Genomic DNA, 22296 nt, shown 5'->3' with positions numbered 1-22296 from the left:
CACCCTTGGGCCTCTGCCCATGGACATACATGAGAGCAGGTATTTGTGTTTTTCTGCCAAGATGTTGCATTTCCTAAGACCACCCTCGCCCGACATGCCCTCATTCTATGCCTACAAAAACCCCAAGACCCTAGAAGGCGGACACACAAACAGCTGGACGTCAAGAAGACCGCATCAGCAGAAAAAGGCACAAACAGTTGGATATTGAGAGGACATCGAGGGGAGCACACCAGTGGAGGACCACACTGAGAGATGCTGGCACACTGGCAGGCCACCAAAGGTGAAACAATGTGGAGCTTGGCCAGGGAGGTCAGAGGAGAGCCTGGGCCTCTGAGTGGCTCGACTTCAGGGGAAAACCATCTCCCTTCTGGCTTTCCCAACTGCAAGAGCTACTTCCACTCAATAAAGCCTTGCACTCATTCTCCAAGCCCACATGTGATCTGATTTCTCCGATACACCAAGGCAAGAACCCCAAGATGCAGAAAGCCCTCTGTCCTTGCAATAAGGCAGGGGGGTCTCATTGAATTGACTGACATAAACTGCCTACGGGTGGCTAAACTAAAAGAGGACCCTGTAAACATGCCCACTAGGGCTTCAGCTGCAAACATTCACCCCTAGACACTGCTGTGGGGTGGGAGCCCCACAGTCTGTCCATCTGTGTGCTCCCCTAGACGTTTGAGGAGTGGAGCACTGAAGAAGTAAGCCATACCCCCATCACACACCCAGCAAGGGGACAAGGGAACTTTTCCCACTTAACTGGGGGCTCGTCTGGGATCTCAGAAGGTGAATGTGAGCAAATGCAAAACTGTCAGGCCTGCCTTTCTCCCAAAACCCTGCCACCTCTCTCTCTTTCCTGTGGGTAAAAGGCTCTGTTTTCCTTTCATCTCTTTTCTCTCTCACACGGTGTGATATGGCTCTTATCTCTTTGATTATAACATTGAGTTTTGCTACAGGCTGTGGCAATGTTACAAGTAAAATGAGCGTTTGGCTGAGCAGCCAAAGGTGCAAATCAGACCAATTTTTCCTAGCGTTGACAGCCATAGGCACGCAGGGCTCAGAGCACCTCTCCTTAACCTTTCCCCTCCCAGCTCCAGCGTGTGAGTGTGCCCGCAGCAGCAAAGGCTCAGTCCAACAGCCATGGAGGCTGGGGTGGTACAGGAGGAAACCTGCGGAAGCTGGGACCCTACTGGGTGGTTCTTGCCCACCTGCCAATGGAACCTTTCCTCCTTTGGCCAAGGAATTCAACCTGGTCTGACTGAGGAAAGGATGGGAAAGCTATCAGGATTAGAGGGGCCCACCTGCGCTAAGGAAGGGGTTTTTCCTCCAGCATCTCCCCCTTTTTGCCCCTTAAACTGTTTTTCTCTTTTTCCCTTTTCTAAGTGAGAGGGCTCCCTCTCCCAACTCTGTTTCTCATAGGGAAATTAACAGAAGAGTGATTCTTGCTGGCTGAGAACTGCAGATTCAGCAGGGCACACGTGAGACGTTCTAAACAAACAGCCTTCAAAATATCCTTTCTCGATTCTAAGCTTCAGGCTGAGGCCCTAGAAAGAAAAACCAGGTCTGAGGGATCCAAAGCCAGACAACAGGCAGGACCAGTTCCTGCTGACTAAACCCCCCACCCCATGGACGGAGGCCACGCTTCATGGCGGAAACAGGCCCAGGGAACTCAAAGTTTGCCAACAGCAGGGAGAAAGGGAGGCATAGGTGAGGGCAGTTAGTTCCTATTCTCCAGGTCTTCTCTGCTTCATGGGTACATATTGTATCTGCACCTATGGCCGACACCTGCCAAGGTCACAGGGGCTCAGGGACAAGAGGTGGAAGATGCAGGCAGGACACTCACATTCTTTCTCCATCTCACCCTGAGTTTTTCACTGAAAGAAGAAAGGAAAATGAGGACATCTCTATTCCTTGTCTTTCTGAATGGACAACCAGTTCTCTTCACCACCCTCAGCTTATGCTCCTCTGGGGTGTATCCTGAACCACTGGGATTGCTTTGGCCCCCAGAATCTAGAGGAAAGGTTCCTCATAGCCCTCTGCACAAAGGTTTGGCCAAATTGTAATTTACAGGAAGGACTGGATTGGCCCCAGGAAGGAACCATTCATTTCAATACCATCCAGCAGTTGGAACGTTTCCATAGATGTCAGAACAGAAGGTCTGAGGCCCCATATGTGCAGGCTTTCTATACCTTGCAAGGCAATCCAGACCTTTGCTGACAGTGTAAGATTGATCCAGCCCTCCTGTTTGCCATCTCAGGGAAGGCTGCAAGGGGCAAGTCCAGGGAATTAAAGATATGAGTCCCAGAGACACTCCCAGCAGAAGAGCCAGCTCTCTCAAGCCCTGCGCCTCTGGGCCACCCCAACCTCGCTATTCTATGCAGCCTCTCACTTTCCCCCTCTTAGAAATCCTCCGTCTAATCAAGCCCCAGTCTCACTCTTACCCTTCCAACAGATGCCTAGTAAATTTGGGCCCAGGAACATCCAGGTTCTCTTTTCCCTACAGAACTTAGGTAAATTAAGGGGGATCCTGGCAAGTTTTCAGATGACCCCAATAGATATATAGAGGCTTTCCAGAATTACCAAATAATTGAACTCTCCTGGAAAGACGTTATATTGCTTTGGAATTAAACCCTGATGGACACTGAGGAACAGGCCACTTTGCAAGCAGCAGAGAGACATGGGGAGGAGCTTTGTATCACACATAGCATCAGGGAAGGGGGTGAATATTATCCCGACCAGAAAAGAAGCTGTACCAGTGGATGATCCTAAATGGGATTCCAATGATGAGATGGCAGACAGGACGCAGAGACACTTTCAGGTGTGCATAATGGAAGGTTTACGTAGAACTAGGACCTGGTCTCTCAACTAAGTTGTCCACGATCGATCAGAGATTTGATGAGAATCTCACTGCCTTCCTGGAGGGGCTAAGAGAAGCCTTGGTAAAGAATACCTTTCTATCTCCTGACTCAGTCGAGGGACAACTACTTCTGAATGATAAACTTATTACCCCGGCAGCTCCTGACATCAGGAGGAAGCTACAAAGCAGGCTCTGAAACCGGGTCATACTTTAGAGAACCTCCTGAAAGTAGCCATCTCGGTCTTTTATAACAGAGACAGGGAGGCCCAGGAATGAGAGAGGAAAGAGACAGGAAAGAGACAGGAGCTTTAACGGCCACCAGGCAAGCCCACAAACCCTAGAGTTCCCCGGGTGTACCTCTTAACTGCTAAAGGTATGGTAAGGACAGTTATTTCGATCTAAAAGTTTATCCACTTACAAGGTTTAATTTCTTTCACCTGGGTGAAACAGCTCAGGTACAATGTTGTTGTTGGTATGTTTTACTGCTTGTCTCTGTCATCTTTGGCACTAAATTCTTTTTTTTCTGTATAGTACACATATTTAATCCATGCATACTTAACCTTATAAAACTTGATTTTTTCTCTCACGCCTAGAAGCCATCAAACTCCAACTGGTCAGCCAACCAGAGCCTCAGATGATGGCTCCCTTTTATTAGAAACCCTTAGAAAGACCTCTGGGAGGAGTCTGACTGCTATCTCCCCCCAGAACAACGCCCCCTGTCACCAGGAAACAACTAACAGAGGTCATCATCCGTATTCTAATGACAGATGTACCTCTTCAGAGGGGCGACATGATACTGAAGGGAAGTGCTGGGAAGGAAAGGCCATGGTCCCTTTAGATGACATGGAAGTGGGGAAGGGAGGTGCTGGATAGAGGAGGGCAAGGCCCCTGGCTAGGGCTCCGGCCCCAGGCCTGTGCCCACAGACCTAGGTGAAGACAGGCATTTTGGTTTTCCTGCTGAATGTTGCATTTCCCAAGACTGCCCTGGCATGCCACGCCCTCACCCTTTGCATTTAAAAGCCTCAAGACCCTAGCAGGCAGGCACACAAGCAGCTGGACGTCAAGAGGGTGTCGAGGGGAGCACACCGGTGGAAGAGTACACGACCCTGGCACACCAGCACACACCAAGGCGAGAACCTCGGGATACAGAAAGCCCTCTGTCCTTGCAATAAGGCACGGGGGTCTAATTGAGCTAACACAAGTCACCTACAGATGGCTAAACTAAAAGAGAACCCTGTCACACATGCTCTCTAGAGCTTCAGCTGCAAACCCCTAGACCCTGCTGTGGAGTCGGAGGCCCGCAGCCTGGCCGTCCCTATGCTCCCCTTGAAGTCTGAGCAGCTGGACACTGAAGGGGTGAGCCACGCCCCCAGTGCACACCCTGCGAGGGGGACTAGGGAACTCTTCCCATTTCAGAAACGCCAAGGCACAATCAATCCATCCAATGAAAACAACCACTAAAAGACAGGGTTGGTGTGAAGGAGAAGAATACTGTATGTATAATGCTCAAACTGATTATTCACGCTGGACACTTGAGAGTTCACAATGTTTGCATGACCCAGAAGTGCCAAAAAGCTAAAGAGATTCCCCTAATATAAAGCCAGTTCTATACATTTTAAGAATTATTATGGGGAGCCAGGAGTGATAATTCAACTGAATAATTTTCTCCGAGTGTTAGGCATAGGCAGAACTGCCTAATTGTAAAGTAACAAAAATCATTTTATAAGTGTTTCAATTTCATGTTTGCCTGACAACCAGTATGCTCATTAGAAATGACAAGTTGTATACATTGCATTATAGGGGAAGCAATAAAGAACTTGAAACTTTTTTCTTCTACTTCATTCTTAAACATGAAAAGACAACTGCTTTGAGCTGAATATGTTTGTTTTCTAATATAGTTATTATAAAGAGTTCTTTGTCTCCTCTTTTCAGGTATTTCTGAATTATTTTATTTACTGTTTGAACAATTCCAGGAACTATGCACCTGTGGTTTATGGTATTGATGGTTCTTTGTAGGGCTGCACAGTTTTCAGGGAGGTTCTAAAGCTTTTTTGATTTTTCAGAGAAATCTCTGCTGTTGTGGTAACAAGTGGATATCTGCTCTGTTGTATTTGATATGCCTAAAAGAACCTGCTTATTGCAATATAACAGTGAGTACTCAAAAAGACACGTAGAAACAGGAAGGAAAAAGTCTGAGCTAACAGAGTTTATGTGAAAATGATGCTCAGGAAAAGACGATGGGAAGGGTCTCCCACCTCTAGAGACTGCCTCTGATCCACGCTGATCCTTTACAACCAACAGTCTAAATTCAGAAGACGGACTCTCTATGTGTAAGGGCTGTTTTTCTCCTTCTAACAACTGTGGGAGACTTGATGTTTTTTGTTGATCTCAAACAAGGATTCAGAATTTTTATTAAGCCAGGCGTGGCGGCCCACGCTTATAATCCCGGCATTTTGGGAGGCTGAGGCGGGTGGATCATCTGATGTCAGGAGTTCAAGACCAGCCTGACTAACATAGAGAAACCCCATCTCTACTAAAAATACAAAAATAGCTGGGTGTGGTGGCGTATGCCTGTAATCCCAGCTACTCAGGAGGCTGAGGCAGGAGAATCACTTGAACCTGGGAGGCGGAGGTTGCGGTGAGCCGAGATTGTGCCATCAAACTCCAGCCTGGACAAAAAGAGTGAAACTCTGCTCAAAAAAAAAAAAAAAAGTATTGTTATTAAAATGGGGTTTAGCAAGCCACTACCAACCAATAGCAATTGGAACCTTTAATACATGATGAAAATTGTATGCTGTTGTGAGATTTGTGTGATCTTGGTAGCATAGAGATGGTTCTAGGTGATCTGTTATTTGGTTATGCATAGATTTAAAAGTGTATGTGAGGTTAGTCTGAAGCTAGGACTTAGTTTCTAAAGAAATACTGATCAATCTTTCTCCCACAGTTTATTTTAGATATGCCCAAGATATCATGTAGACTAATACTGCTATTGTTCCGCCTCCATTTGCCAACTTACGAGGGCTTAGCTATACATGCCCTGATTTACCTGCACCCTTCTACTCTACTTGGTCTCTCTGGGCTTCCAAAAACTCACAAAAGCCAATCTGAATTGACGGCACTGCCAGGGAACCAACGGACTGTGATTTATAAAAGGGTGACTGATCATTTTTTCATGCCTTTGATATGTACAGACCCCGCTGAGAAGAGAGTTCGTGACACATTTCTTAAGGCAGCAAGTTTTCTCTACATTATGGTATCAAGGCTTGACATAACGCGGCTTGGAAACATCTAGCTAATGTTTAATCTAAATAAATCCTAATACGGCATTAATTATCCAACAAAGAAGGCATATTTACACTGGGCAACACTGAAGAGCATATTTAGAATAACTCAGAACCTCTTACGCAGAGGAGGCAGCTAACTCAGTATTATAATTAGAAGAGGAAGCCAAGTCCCACCTTATTGCAAAATATCTTTCCGAATGTAACATGTACATTTTCTATATTATTCATTTTGCCTGCTTCACTGTATTTGTGTGTGTGTTTATGTTTTGACAATGAAGTACCTTCAGCATTACATTATGGCAATAAGTCTCCAGCTAAAATACCAACACTATTTCGAAAAGGTGACATGCTATGCTTTGCCTGTCACAATATTCCAGCTATCACATTTAAAGTGATGAAATTTAAAGTGGATTTAAAGTAGATGAAAGAAATAATTTGAAGCAATACTGAAATTTGAAGTTGCCTCATTGGCATTTCTTTATGGTCCTAGATGACTTAAATTCAACTTAACTGAAGGTAAAATCATTTACTCCCCCACCACACCTGATTATTTAGACCCCTCTGCCTTCTCAGTCACTTAGGATGGAAACTTCAAGGTTATCCCTGACTTCTTCTTGGCTCTTCCCTTGACGTTTGTTGATCAATTCTGACATCCCACATCTTTTTCTTTTCCTTCCTTCCTTCCTTTCCTTTCCTGTTTTTTCCTTCTTTCCTTTCCTCTCCTTCTTTTCTTCCTTCCTTCCTTCCCTCCCTCCCTTCTTTCTCTTTCTTTCTTTCTTATTTCTTACTTTCTTTCTCTTTTTCTTTCTTTCTTTTTTCTTTCTCTTTCTCTTTCTTTCTTTCTCTCTCTCTTTCTTTCTTTCTTTTCTTTCTTTTCTTTTTTTCTTTCTCTTTCTCTTTCTTTCTTTCTCTCTCTCTCTCTCTCTCTTTCTTTTCTTTCTTTCCTTCTTCCTTTCTTCCTTTCTTGGAGTCTCACCCTGTTACTCTGTTGCCAGGCTGGAGCGCAGTGGTGCAATCTCAGCTCACTGCAACCTCCGACTCCCTGGTTCAAGCTTTTCTCCTACCTCGGCCTCCCGAGTAGCTGAAATCATATATTTTAGTAGAGACGGGGTTTCACCGTGTTGGCCAGCATGGCCTCGATCTGCTGATCTTGTGATGTGTCCACCTTGGCCTCCCAAAGTGCCTTTTCTAACCGTATCCCTTGGTACAGGGCCTATGATTGACCGTGTAGATGTTGCATGAGCCTGTTCATGAAGCTACTTGCAATTACCTCAATTAATTTGTTTAGCTGCTGCATTCTTTACTAATTGTAAATTAATTTATGGTAGAAACCATTATTTACTCATACTTTTACATTGATTCATTGACATCTAACAAAGCTCATTGCCTAGCATTTGTATGTATGTTATGTATATGTCATGGATATGTATATGTCTTTCAATAAAATTCAGCATTATGCAAGTAAGACCAAGCTATACGTCCAGGAAAGCTAAGTGACAGCATGAATGATAATATGTACTATTTCTGAATGCCATATTGTGCCAGGTAGTTGAGACATATTCTGTAAGATCAGTCCAACAACCTTCAGAGGCAAATGTTACTAGTCATTTTCTAGATAATTAAAGACTCAAAAGGTTAAGTAATTGTCTAGATCCATCTGACTCCAGAACCTTTATATCCATAAAGACAGGTGCTGTGGTAAGAAGAAGGTGTCATGAACAAGAGATAGAAAAGGTCTTGATAAGCTTTGCCTGTCTTAAGTTTTGCTCAGACTCCCAATCTGTCCACTAAGCTCCTTCCGGTATACTAGGAAAACTCATTTTGTATTATAAAAATTATATTTGGATGAGTAGTAAGAGAGAATACGGGGCAGTCCAACATCCTATATATGCATATAAAGTTACTTTTTGATTATAGAGCTATCATTTTCAGGCATAATCATAATAGGAGGTGCATAATCATGTGTATGTGTACATGCATGTATGTATGTATGTATGTGTGTGTGTGTGTGGTGTGTTGATGTTTGAAAGCCCAATATTTGCACTCCTTCAAATCTCCTGACAAATTTTTCTCTTTTCAGAGAAAAATCGAGATACTTATAACTTAGTGTAAATTGCTTTATTGCATTTTGAGAATTCTGCAAATCCTTTCTACTCTCGACTTGAGCTACTAAGCTGGTGCCTAAAGTTGATTATACACTTATGTCCTAGAGCATTTAAAATAGCTTTTCTATGCATCAAATGTGATAAATGTTAAGAATTACCATTTGTGATTCTTTCTCAGATTGAGAATTCCTTTCAGAATCAAATCATAAACAGTCATGTACAATGCATGTCTGAAGTGGATCTGATTAAATTACTCTGTATCCCATGTTCTGGAGATGTATTCTGTCTGAGTTGTATTGACTATGTTGAGATTTGTTTTGAAAGTAGAATTTCATTGTACAGGCGTCTTTCTATTGTGAATTAGTGGTTTTGCTGTTGTTGTTGTTGTTGTTTTTTTTTTTTTGCTTCCTTGGCTAAAAAGAAAAAAATCATAAGTCAGTCAATTTGACAAACATTCTTGTGAGAATTATCCTATTGTCACAGAGGGGTTTGATATAATCAATCAACACCCCTTATGTACTTTCCATATGCCAAGAACTCTGACATAGGTTTTGTTTTATTTAATCCCTAACAACACCATGAGTTGGAAACCATTATCTCTATATACAGACAAGGAAGCCAAGATCCAGAAATCATAAGGGACCTGATAAGGTCAGGCATTTGGTAATGATATGAATTCTAACTTGGGATTTTGAGAACAGAACAGAATTGTATAAATTGTTTCCTCAAGTCTCAAAGCCTTCTAGCTATCACATATATTATCTTAGCAGTTCCTCGTGGTCTCAGAAGTGTAAAGATTATGATAGCCAAAACACCTTTGGAACTGAATTCTGCCAGACCCCTAGCCAGGTAAATAGACCAGAGATTTGAACAAACAGAGCATTGTGAGTGCAGAGTCTTAAAACTTTAAAGAAACACAAAACATGTTTAAAATGCTTTCTCAATCAATGATTAACATTAAAGTTTATTTTCCAGGCATATGAAAGAAAACTATAGAGATTCTGTGGAGAAATGGCTCAGGCTGTACAGTCAAAAGCTTAGGAGATCATCTTTAAAACTTTTTAGCGTTGTGACCTTGTATAAGTTTCTTAACATTTTTGAGCCTCAGTTTCTTCTTATGGAGTATGGAGATAGCAGCACTTATGAATTGTTGTGAGGATGAACTGGATATTCACTGAGAACCATTACAATTGTCATTCCTTTAAAACTTTGAGGAGGTAAATTAGGTGATAAAGCTTTTTCAGTGGTTATTATTATATTTCAAGACATGTGATTGGAACTGAGGTATAACTGGTCTATGCCATGCGGTACTTTTCCCCTCAAATTTACGTTACCTAGAGGGTAGAATTATATCATTACTTTTGGTTTCTCATGATAAAACATTTTGGAAGAAGTTATTATATGATATTCTTTCTATCTCTAAGAAGTATTTTATAAACCAGCCTGAGAAGTCAATAATTATCTTATGATTTATATTGTACTTTTAAGATTCTAATTTTTTTTGCTTTATATTTACAACAACACTATCATGTTGAAAAGCTAAATATTGACACTTTTATTTACAAAATTAGAAAGTGAAATTGAAAGTGGAGTTTCAGTAAACAAACACATGTATAAATTTTGAGTGCCTTCTCTTAGGCCATCCCAAGGAAACATTTTCCCTGATGATAAGAAAAGGTAACACGAGAAAGACTGAACCACCTCAAAACTACCAGATTTTTTGCTTTAATATTAAAGGCTTTTAGAAGCTTCTCAAGAAAACACAGAATCCATTTCAGAAGTGAAAAATCCGTTTATGAACTAAAGATAAGTTTTTTCTCTTCAAAATCATGATTCAAAGTATTTGCTCTTACTAAGAGGAGAAACTAGGCCTATCAAGGCATTCTATAATAAATTTTCACAAGTAATGACATTCTGGAGTTATCTTAACATGCATATTTTATCTCTGTATTATGATTCAGTCTCAAAATAAAAATTAAAATACTTTAGAATATAACATCTTTGACAGATAGCTCGTTTAACAGATTGCTACATTCTCCTGTAGAGCCTAGATGTTGTGGGTTAATCAATTTGTGCAGCTTTAAAAGACACAAACAAACACACAACCGAACACAACCAAAAAAACCCTACAAAACCCACAACTGTTCCTACTTCCACTGAAGCTAAGGAATGCCATTATAATTGTATCAATAGATGTAAGCAGAAGAATCTGGATGGGGCTTACCAAGAAACATGGTAAAAGAGAACTGACTGTATACTTTGCTTCTGTTTCTGTCTATCTGAAATGCCAACCTGATGGCTGCAGGTGCAAGAGAAATGAGGGAAACATCTAGTCAGGATACCTTTGAGCTGCGACGCCAGCCTTGAATTGACTACCTTGACTTTGTATTATTATTAACAGAGTGAATGGATAGCTCTGTGACTGAATGACAGAATGAGTGAATTCCAATTTGTTTAAAGCCATTATCATTTGAGATTTCTGTTATATAAGACCATACCCAATTATTAAGTGAAATAATATCCACAGAAGAGAGTGACCACATATGAGCTCAAGCAGTGATTTAGTGAGGCCGTCTGCCTACACATATCACCATGTTTACAAAGACATGACGTAAAACAAGCCCTTTGAGAAGCGATGGAAAAAAAGACTTCATTGATGAAAATAAAGAAATTAAATATATATATATTATATAAGAAATATATGTCCACAATTACTAGTATTTCACTTGTTCCAAATTTCATTACACTAAAAACAATCTCCCTGTAGACCTGAAAATTAAAATAATTTCATAAATCCTAATTTGTTTTTGTTTTTGTTTCATATCAGCTCACTTCCTATTACAAGCCAGTAAACTTTCATTTGAAATAAATGTAATAGAGCTAAAGGTCTGCCATAATTTACGGAGTCTGTAAAAGGTCTATGGTCCACAGACATGAATAGCCACCAGCTGAGCACCATACACACACAGGTGATGGTGAAGTCTGCATTTTTCAAGGAAGTTGAGACCTCCCTTTAGCCCTGTGGTGGGCTGTATTTTATAGCAGCAGCTATGAAATGAGTGAACTGAGGCATGGAAGCTTAACCACACAGGACTTAGCAGGAGTTCTAAGCCTATCTGCCTGCCAGGCTCCGTCCTGTGATCTGTGGGCAACATTCATAAACTTGGTTTCCCGTTTAAAAAAAATACTCTAAAAATCATGTGTCTTCTACTCTTTAAAAACATAGCCCTGTAATAACTATTCAGTTTAAACTAGGACAATTAATACTTGTTTTGTTGATTTAAATAGGATAAAGTAGGGAAAAGGCCCCAAAGACCTTTTTGTATTAGATCAAATTGATAGAAAAACAATATATTTCATAAACTCAGCCCTGGAACCTGGATTCACACCCAGTTTCATTAAGAGCGAAAGGTGATGGGGCTGTGAGCAGTGAAGACTTTGCTGGGGGGCCCTGGTCCTGCTGTCTCTCAGTTGAACTCTTGTTCAGTGCGCCGCTCCAGAACCCATTCTCTGAAAAGGAGGATATCCCATTTCCCTAGGATATGAGACAACTCCAAAAGGTTCCTCAATTTTATGATTGGCAGCCCTGGGTATTTTCTTCTCTGTTGAAATCTTGCCTTAGCAACAAATAGCTTCTATCCCCAAAGGTTTTTAAATATTGCTCAACTTTATCACAAATAAGTAACAAAACGTTGATAACGGATTATTGACAACAGATCGGATCCTCTGTCATCATTTCCCTTAAAATGGATCTTACAAATGGCCTATTTTATATATACAATATATGTCAAATATGGTTGTAGTTGCATCCAATGATAAAGCTAGAGGAGTATTTGATGGTAAAGAGTGAAAATGGAAGTACTCTGAGATGGAAAATGCTTCGAGTCATTATCAGTCGTCATCCTAAAAGGAATTACCAGTCAGTTTTATTTTGCCCCCTTTCCAGTGCAATACATTAAATTTCTAATTCAAGTAAGTGAAGTGAAGTGAACAGTATCAGGCAAAGAAAAAAATAAAAACTTCCTTGAGGGATTTATGGCAGGCAGAATAATGCTGTGTCCCAAAATATTCATATTCTAATTCTAGAAACCTGTGACTATCTTACTCTACATAGCAAAAGGGACTTTGCAGATGTAATTAAGGGCCTTGAAGTGGAAAGATTACTCTGGATAATTTAGGTGCAACCAATATAATCCCAAGGGTCCTGATAAGAGGAATAAGGAGGTCAGAGTCACAGAGAGGGCTTTGAAGGTGCCACGCTGCTGGCTTTGAAGTTGCAGAAAGGAATTGCTCCATTCCATCAGAACAATGTGGCCTCTAGGAAATGGATTCTGCCCTGGAGTCTGTTGGAGGAAGGCAGCCCTGGCAACACCTTCATTTTAGCCTGGAAAGAGCTATTTTCAACTTCTGACCTCCAGAAGTGTAAAATAATACATTTCTATTGTTTTATGCTACTAATTTAGGGAAATTTGTTTCAGCAACAACAGGAAACTAATAAAGGATTGCTATCTGATTTGATTCTTGAAGTTTGAATTCAGTAGAAAAATCATGGAAAAGACTGCATTCTCTTCAAAGGAAATAATAAATGTGAAAGCATAAAGGTTAGAAGGAGAATGTCAAGGTGACTTGGATAAAACGAAGATATATGTGAGGAGGTACATGTGTGTGTGAGGTCAGATTAGGTGACAGAAGGATACTCATATACTCAAAGAACGTATCTGCTGTTCTGAGGAGTTTGAAAAACAAGGAACCACTGAGAAAGGCTTAATTGTATCTACATTTGGGAAATTTTTAAAATAGCAATCACAAGAAATGGAGCAAGACTGAAAAGCAATGATAGCAGTTAAGATCCAAAGAGTCTAATACAAAACAGGAATGATATTTGATGTAACCACCTATATAGGAGCACTAGGATGGAGTGAAGGCATAGCTAAGGTGATGGCTGGGTACCAGAGGAAAACTTGCTTCCAGTTCTACTTTGCATATGTAGCAACTGAGCAGACCCGGCAGGATCCGAACAGTAGCTGCTGTCCGAGTGCCTTAGAGAGGCTGTCGCCCCCCATCGCTGCAGAAGAAGACGCACAGTGAGAATTTTCAATAAATTGGAGGTTTCCTTTGATCAAATCAGTCTTAGAAGTACACAATTTATACTTTACTACTGTCCAAGGAAAACAATCTATTTGTGATCAGAATTCATGCACATTGGCAGGGAAATATTTAATTTTCTATTTATCTTAGACTTTTAACTTCTTGATCTGCATAGGAGGTTAATTCTCTCCATTTTAACACTTATCTAAATACATAAAGTATGATTTTGACAAGCTTTTAAGTACTGATTAGTCAACAACAACAGCTACAATAAGCAACTCCCAGGAAGACTTTTTATTTCTCATACCTCCAGATTTAGGACAATGGGAAGTCATTTATTTTCACCATGTAAAAGAGTTTGAATCTTTGACAGGTTTTCTTTTGTTGAAGCAATTCACAAGAGCATGAGACACTAAAACATTCCTTATATTAATTCTTTGTGAAGAAAGAGTTTCAAAATATTTACCCACATATTTTTTCTTGACTTTGAAGCCCAAATCCTTATTTTCAGTCTTTTGCTGATTTCCCAATATGCTTAGGCATAGAGGGAGCATGTGTTGAAGTTTCTTCTTAGAACGCACCTATATGAATAAATATATTCGTAACAATCTGTGTGAATCTTAAACCTGCATTTCGCAAATTACATATCAAATGCAACACATTATCTGAATATTCTAACCATGTCTTTTTTCTGTATAACTCATCAACTTGTCTTTTCACTCTCAATAGAAGTGTAGACCAGCTGTTTGTTAGACCTGAGTTGGTTTGACATGAGGTACCAATGAAAACGTGTTTATTACATTTGAAAATATATATCCATATTTTTTTCTACAAATTTCTGTGAACCATTAATAAAATGAATATTTGCAGATATTTTATTCACTGAAAGAAATTGACATTATATCCATTTTGCATAGGCATAATGACAGAGCTATAATAAAATGAATTAAGACATACTGTGATGATTTCAATATTATCATACTATGATATTGATGTAAAAGTATTAAGACGGGACACTGAAATTGAAAATATGTAGGGACCATCTCTGTAGTCCTTATTAATTTCATATTTTCCAGGAGCATTGTTTAGTTTGTCACCTTACTTTTATAATTCTATTAGACTTTTAAGATCAACACATTTGCTCAAGCAGCACCTTTAGGCTTAATTCAACCCTTCACTCAAAGGAAACCCAGATCTGAAAAGAGCAGAGGTGTACTTGAATTTGGTATATAAGAGCCTCCCATGTGATTTTAATGAAAATAAACTACTGGATTAGGTACTGAGCTAAGCCAATATATGATAAAGAGGATGATGATGATGATGGTGAAGACAGATAAATAGATAATTGATAGAAAGGCAGATACATAGATGACAGAGAGATAGTTGATAGATAGGAGATAGATAGATAGATAGATAGATAGATAGATAGATAGATAGAAAGTATCTACTGGGGTCTAGTCAGTCTTCTGAGTTTATCAAGATAGAAAAGCTCAGAAAGAATTTTGGAAGGAAAGAATGATGGCAAGTTGAGGTTGCCTACTTCACTGAAATCAGAGATATAACTTTGAAAGTATTATAACTGTCATTACTGCACAGTCTGTATGATAACTCTTTGTTAGCATACGTTTCTCCCTCTCACTAGACAATGGTCTCTTAAGATAACAGATCAAAAATGGATTTTAAAAAAATACATCTAACTTTGAGCAGTGGCAATAACTTTTACCACCTCAACTTTTTTGGCTAGATTATTTGGGATTTGTACATCTCAGTTTTTCACATTTGTAAAACAGGAATAATAATATCCCCTTCAAGTGTCATGGTGAGGTAAAACGAGAAAAAATACCAAACAACAGAGTCCTGGGTGCAAATCCTCCATTCCCTTTACCTCAGCCTCTGGAGGGCTGGTAGCCCAAGGGTGCCTGCAGTGTTGTCATTTGAGACATTGCTCTGCTTCTCTGCTTGCATGGCATCAAGGAAGGCATGGAGGACACAATACTTAATAGGCGTCTCAGTGTTAGGAATACAAACAAGGCATGGTTTAGAGTTTGTTATTAATATTTGGATAGTTTCCTTTAAATACAGATGAGCAATCTACTGGTTTGGAAAATCTCCTTATGTGTGTTGGGCATTGAAATTCTATTGATCAATAGAAAAGTTATTAATTTTCTGCAAAGAAACAACTAAGAACTTTCTTTTTCTAAAAAGAAAATAGACTGATCATTAGTATAAATCTTAAGACAATGTTAGTAGACACTTTTAAGGCAAAGGATAATTCGCTGAAAATGACAGAAGTATAGCCCTGTTTCCCTCATCATCCCAGCTAAAAATGGCCAAAGTCCTAAATATGAATGAATCTGTCAATAGTTTGGTTTAGAAAATCTCCTTATGTGTTTTGGGCATTGAAATTTTATTGATCAATAGAAAAGTTATTGATTTTCTGCAAAGAAACAATTAAGAACTTCCTTTTCTAAAAAGAAAATGGACTGATCATTAGTATAAATCTTAAGACAATGTTAGTAGATACTTTTAAGGTGAAGGATAATTCACTGACAATGACAGAAGTATAGCCCTGTTTCCCTCATCATCCCAGCTAAAAATAGCCAAAGTCCTAAATATGAATGAGTCTGTCCTGGACAAGAGCACATAATTGGTCTGCCTGCTGACCATAGACACATGAGTAAGTTATCAGACAAGCCCAACCTACAGCAGCAGAATTCCAAACTAAATAAATGCTTGCTCTTTAGGAAGTTTTGGGGGAGTTATTGTGGCAATAAAGAATTTATGCAGAAATTAGTAGCTAGGAGAAGTGACACTGCAACACCTAAAATATATGATGTTGGCTTTGGAACTAGGTGGCAGAAAGAAGATGACAAAATTGCAAGCAAATTGTTAGCAAAAGCTAAACAAAAATGGTGAGAAAATTATGATAAATCTGGTAAAATGGACACAAGCTATATAACAGCAAATAAATCTGTGCTCACTTTTGAAATTGGTTAAGAAGAACTTCAGGTAGACTATTGAAAGGGTCAGCTGTTCTGCATGACAAGACACTATCATCTGAGTGAACAGGAAACCTACAGAATGGGAGAAAATTTTTGCAATCTACCCATCTGACAAAGGTCTAATATTCAGAATGTACAGGGAACTTAAACATATTTACAAGAAAAAGACAATCGCATCAAATAGTGGACAAAGGATATGAACAATCACTTCTGAAAAGAAGACACGTACAAAACCAACACACATGAACAAAAGCTCAACACATATCAGAGAAAAGCACATGGGCTTGTTAAGTAGTTGGAATTAAATCTGGATAGACAAGCTTATTACTAAAACAATCATAGTTTATAATTACTGTTTTTATAATTACAGTTGAATGAAGTCAGGTTTATAGAAAACCTAAAAAGTTTTTAAGGAAGTTATATAGGAAGAAATGCTGCCAGATTAAAAATTAAGCTCTTTGAAAATTAAAAAGGCCTGTGGGCTTTCAACATTTTTTGGCCAAGAAAAACTAAGAAAGCTTCTCAACAGCCCTACTTTCTAGGTTGTCTTTAGAGTGGCCAAGGAGAGGGCAATGGAAGTAAAGTTGGCTTGAACAATGTGGAGGTTAGAGATGCTGATATCTGCGAAGTCAAAAATCTGTGTATATCTTTTCACTCTCCACAAACCTAATTACTAATAGCCTACTCCTGTCCAGAAGCATTATCAATATCATAAATAGTTGATTAACATGTTTCTGTATGTTATATATATATTCTATTCTTATAATACAGTAAACTAGAAAAAAGAAAGTGTTAAAAAAACATAATAGAAACTATGTTTACCATTTATTAAGTGAAAGTGGGTCACATAAAAGTCTTCATCCTCATTGTCTTCATGTTGAGTAGGCTGAAGAGGAGGAGAAAGGGGTATTTTTACTGTCCCAGGGTGACAGAGGTGGAAGACGAGAAGGAGGTAGACAAAGAGGCAGGGGAAGAAGGCACATTCATTGTAACTTTATGGAAAATTATTGTAATTTCTGTCTTTTTCCTCTTCTCTAAAAATATTTCTAAGTAGTAATAATTCTTCTTCCACCATTTGCCTTAGTATCAGTGCCACTATAAGACTGCTTGTCATAAAATAAGTCAAAAGCAGTCTTGAATAACTAAAACTTTCTTCCATCTAATTATCTAATGTCAATTTGTTTTCTGCCACTGCTCCTTCTATGCCATTTTCCTCACCATCTGGCACTGGTTGGGAAGCATTCAATTCCATCTAGCCATCTTACGTTAATTCCTCTGTTGTGGTGTCTATTACTTCTTGAATTTCTCCAAGACCCAGATCTTGAAAGCCTTCGTCTCATGCCTTTTTTTTTTTTTCCATATTCACAATCTCTTTCATGATTTTCTTAATTGGCTCTGTTATAAATCTTGCGAAGTTATACACAACATCTGGACAGTTTTCTCCAGCAGGAATTTATTGTTTTGGGGTTGGTGGCCTTTGCGGCTTTTGCTATAACAATATGGCATATTTAATAGTGTAATCCTTCCAGACTTTCATGATGTTGTCTCTACTGTGGCCCTTTTCCGTAGAATTGACAATCTTTTTCATAGAGTTCTGTGTCTAGTGAGCCATAAAGCTCCTTATGATGCTCTGGTCTAGAGGTTGAATTAGAGACATTGAGTTTAAGAGCAAGTACACCATTTCAACACCGTCAGCGTAGGATTCATGGAGTTCTGGATGGCCAGTGACATTTGTTCAATACCAAAAGAACTTTAAAAGGCAGTCTCTTACCGGCAAGCTACATTCTGACTTCAAGGACAAACATAGATAGAACAAATCCAGAAAAAAACCCTTCTTATCCAGGCCTCTTTGTTGTGCAACCAAAAGACTGGAGGCTGGTATTTATCTTTTTCCTTCAAGGTTTGGGGATTAGCAGCTTTATAGATAACGGCAGTCCTAATCGTTAACTCTATTGCATTTGCACAAAAATCTTGAATAAGCCTATCTTTCCTATCGTGAGCCTTGGTGCTTGCTTCTCTTCCTTACTAATAAATGGTCTTTGTGGCATTTTTGTTTTTCAAAAATGGGGCACTATCGTCTACAGTAAAAGCCAGCTGAGACAGATATCCTTTCTCCTTGGTGATTTTCTCGATGGCACCTGGGAACTTGTCTGCTGCCTCCTGGTCAGCAGAAGCTGCTTCTCCTGTTATCTTGATATTTTTAAAGCCAGCCCTCTTTCTAAAATAATCAAACTATCTTTTGCTGCAATTAAATTATCCAGCTTCAGATCCTTCCTCTTCCTTCTGCTTTAAGTTGCCATATAATGGCTTTTTTCTCAAATCACATTAGATTCTTATAGGGATGGCCTTTCTTATACAATCTTGCACCCACATAAAAGCTGCATTTTCACTACAAGATAAAAGGGTATTTTGAAAAAAGTACAAGATTTTCATGCCTGCTGGTATAGCTGCAGTGAGGGCTTTACAAATTTCCTTTTATTTTTTTACAATGGCCCTTACCCTGGATTCATTTATCTTGAGTGAAATGACAGACAACCACAGCCATAGACCTCAACATACAGTTTACACTGAGCAGTTCAGCTTTTTCTTGTAATATCATGACTTTTCTCTGGTTCTTCAGAACACTTGGAGCATCACTAGTGGAACTTAGTATGGCTCTCAAGGTGTTCATCAGGGCTTATGGTATTGCACTAAGGAGGATGAAAAATACGTGAGAACTGCAAGATCACTTTTTACTGCCATACACGATTTATTGGAGAGACAACTGCTCCTATGGAGATGATTAGTGTCACAAGATGCTTTAAGTGGATACAACACAGGAGTTCACCATAATAGCAACTAGAAGTGGCTAAAAAGTTATTACACTCATACAGTATGCACTACAGGTAGTTTTATGCAGTTGTGATTTAATGCTACATCTTTATATTTCTTTACATTTCTGCCCACTGCAAATAGTACCATGTACCGTTGCTGTTTGTGTCAATAATTTTAACTTTTTGTAATCGATTTGTGTGTATTTTATGGTGAGTAAATTATGAAATAGATAAGTGTCTACATATATTTATGCATTTGTGACATACCCATATTTTTCTTTTTTTTTTTTTATTTTGCATAACAAGTTTATTTTTTTAAAGGCCTATAGACAATAAACAAAGTAAATAATCAGATCTTAACTTCTGTCCTAGAATTGTTCTGTTAAGCTCTAGTCTGTAAGCACTTTTAGTTCAATAATCGTCATCTTCATCAGAGTCCATTACCTTTCTTATGTTGAATTTCACTGTTGTTGTCTTTTCTGTTTGCTGGCTTACTTTTTTAAGGATTTCTATTAAACCTTGTTCTGATACCTTCTCACTTATTTGTCCATATCTTGCCATCTGTATAAGGTAATTCTCTACTGCTTTAGTTTTTTTAGGCTTTACAAGTGCCAAGTTACTTAACCTGGCCCGGGCTGACTGATCCAGTACTTGGGCTAAGATACTGTTTCTCATTTCTGCTTCCCTGTGCTTTGCTTCCTGTTGTGCCGCATCGCCAGGATCCCCGTGCTTGGCCTGCAGCTCCGCCAGCCTCTGCCCCCTCAGAGCCTCCAGCTCCTCTTCCGCCATGGTGCGGCGTCCGCGGTGGAGCAGCCGCGGTCACCTATTTTTCTTTTTTTTAAATATTTCCAGGCTATATGGTTCATCTGAGTTTTTTCAAATTATCACAAATGTGCAAACATTTTTCTAATATCGTTATTGATAAAAATCCACTTACAAATGGACCCAGGAAGTTCAGGCTCATCTTGTTAAAGGGTTAACTGTAGTCTCAACTGGCAAAGCCAAGAAAGAACACACAGGTAAAATCAAAATCCACAGAGAACAATTAACTTGAGAACTCCCAGATTATAAAACAAAAAACGACACTTAAGAAATATTTCCCACTTCCAGAGTAGGAAATTTAGCAATATTTTCTCTGTAGAATCTCAGAATGTTGTGGGTCAGTGACTGGTATTTTATTCATTCTTTTCCAAATGAGAGTATTTGTTAGTTACCATGCTTCTTTTCTATCCTTGTATGCTAGGAGGATGTGGGGCATATAACTTGTCTTTTTGGTCCTTAAATCTCTGCATCAAGAGGAAGCCTATCAGGACCTGATGTAAAATTTCAAGCTTTATGCAGCAATTTCAAGCTTCATGATGCAATTGGATAAAACTTTGGTGATCTTGGGAGGGGGTAAGAAGATTTTGCAAGTAGAAGTGATATGACTAGTTGTGGCAGAAGGTAGACTACTTGTATGATGATCAAGAAATGCCCGCAAGTCTTCACCCTACCCTCTCTTTAGGGCCTTTGCAATGTGACTTTAACCATCAAGAACTCTTTACATTTATGGCATTTTTTTTTTTCCAAAATGGGACACTGTTGTCTACATTAAAAAACCTTATAATTGCTTTATAATTGCCATTTATCTACGTGTCTAATTTTATGCCAATTCAATACTGCCTTAAGTACTGTTGCTTTATAGTATGTTTTAAAATTGAGAAGAATGAGTCCTCCAACTTTGCTCTTCTTTTCCAAGATTGCTTTAGGTATCCAGTGTTGAGTTGTTTACTGTTAAAAGTAGAAGCAAAATCTAGATAAATGTATGTCATTGGTTTGGGACATAAGAGGTGTTTGGTGCTTTTGCTGTAAATATGAACATGTTCAGCACAGCACCTGCTACATTTTACATGCCTAGTAAATGTTCATTCCTGTTTATGTCTGCTTTCTCTTCACACACAGAGTAATATTCTATAGCATAAGATAAATTTTGGCAGCTATTAAATATTTTCTGTGTGCAGATTTTAGATAATGGGATTTTCTATCTTTCAATGCAGTATATAGGATTAACCTCTACTGAAACACATGAGATCACAAAGTTAAAAATAGTGATCTTGGTAAAACATGGTGGGAACTTAAATCGTCTGGTCTAGCTATGCAGCACCTCGTACAACAATGCAGGGCCAGAGACACACAGTGCTGACCAAGCTAGGAATTATAATATCTGACAAGCTAGCTTGCTTCACTTGTTGATACGGTGATCTCGAGAGAGCTGTCAGGCATTTTATGCCTGATGAACTGTAGAGCAGCCTGTGCTTCTCTGACTGTGTTTTTTTCCTGTCTGGGATGTGGGGAAATAACAGAGACATAAACCCCTGGAACCTCTATTTAGTGGCCTGGAACATTGAGTTTTCTTGTAGGCTGATTTCTGGGTATTGCTCAGATTTCCCAGAGAAAGCAAGAGACAGTAACATCATTTCTCTCTCTGCTAAAGGGATTTTTTTGTTCTTTAGATCCCTTCTCTTACCTCCATCTTTCTTGGTCAACACCCCTTTTTGAATTTTCTCCTCTTTCTTGAAGGGTTACTTATTGCAAGTACATCTTTCATTAGACATTGTTATGCTCTTCTTCCATATCCTTATCTCTGGAAATTTCCTGAGTCTCCCTAACATTCTTGCCAAATCATCTTTTTCCAAAGGTTTCCCAAACTGGTATAATTATAATAAAATCTGAAGAGAAGCATGACAATTTTAGAGAATAGTCAGACACAAAATATACCTTTAAGTAGGTATTGTATTCTAGGCATTCTGTTAGCTGCAGAAGAGACATCCATTAAGAAAGTAGGTATCTCCCTTTCCACACTATTAAACAAATACGTACATATGTAGTAAGTGCTGTGAAGAGTGCACATTTCTATTGGGAGCAGCATTTGGACAGAGGAATCTAGAGGAAATTGAGACTTGAAGAATAAAGAAGGGAAGGTTGATGGAAAGAACATTCTAGCCAAAGGAAATAATATATGGAAGCCCTGAGGTGGGAGAAAACACAGCTTGTTTGAGGATCGGAGAGAAACTCTATGTGACTGGAACTTAGAAGAAAGAAAGAAAATGGAGCTGTGCATTTGGAAAGAGACACATGAAGTCAGTCTTAGAGACTGCTTATAGGACTCTA

The 22296-nt window shown here is 39.1% G+C and overlaps 1 pseudogene across 1 annotated transcript; it reads right to left on the bottom strand.

The window, feature by feature from the left end:
• Positions 1-19424: 19424 nt before the first annotated feature.
• LOC116558650 lies at positions 19425-19965 on the bottom strand (annotated as a pseudogene). The gene has a single exon (XR_004272115.1). The product of XR_004272115.1 is annotated as a programmed cell death protein 5 pseudogene (transcript).
• Positions 19966-22296: the final 2331 nt, after the last annotated feature.

Source organism: Sapajus apella, unplaced genomic scaffold (assembly GCF_009761245.1).
Source record: "Sapajus apella isolate SASKATOON/1434 unplaced genomic scaffold, GSC_monkey_1.0 scaffold22, whole genome shotgun sequence".
Taxonomy (NCBI): domain Eukaryota; kingdom Metazoa; phylum Chordata; class Mammalia; order Primates; family Cebidae; genus Sapajus; species Sapajus apella.
This window is presented reverse-complemented; position numbering and strand designations above follow the sequence as displayed.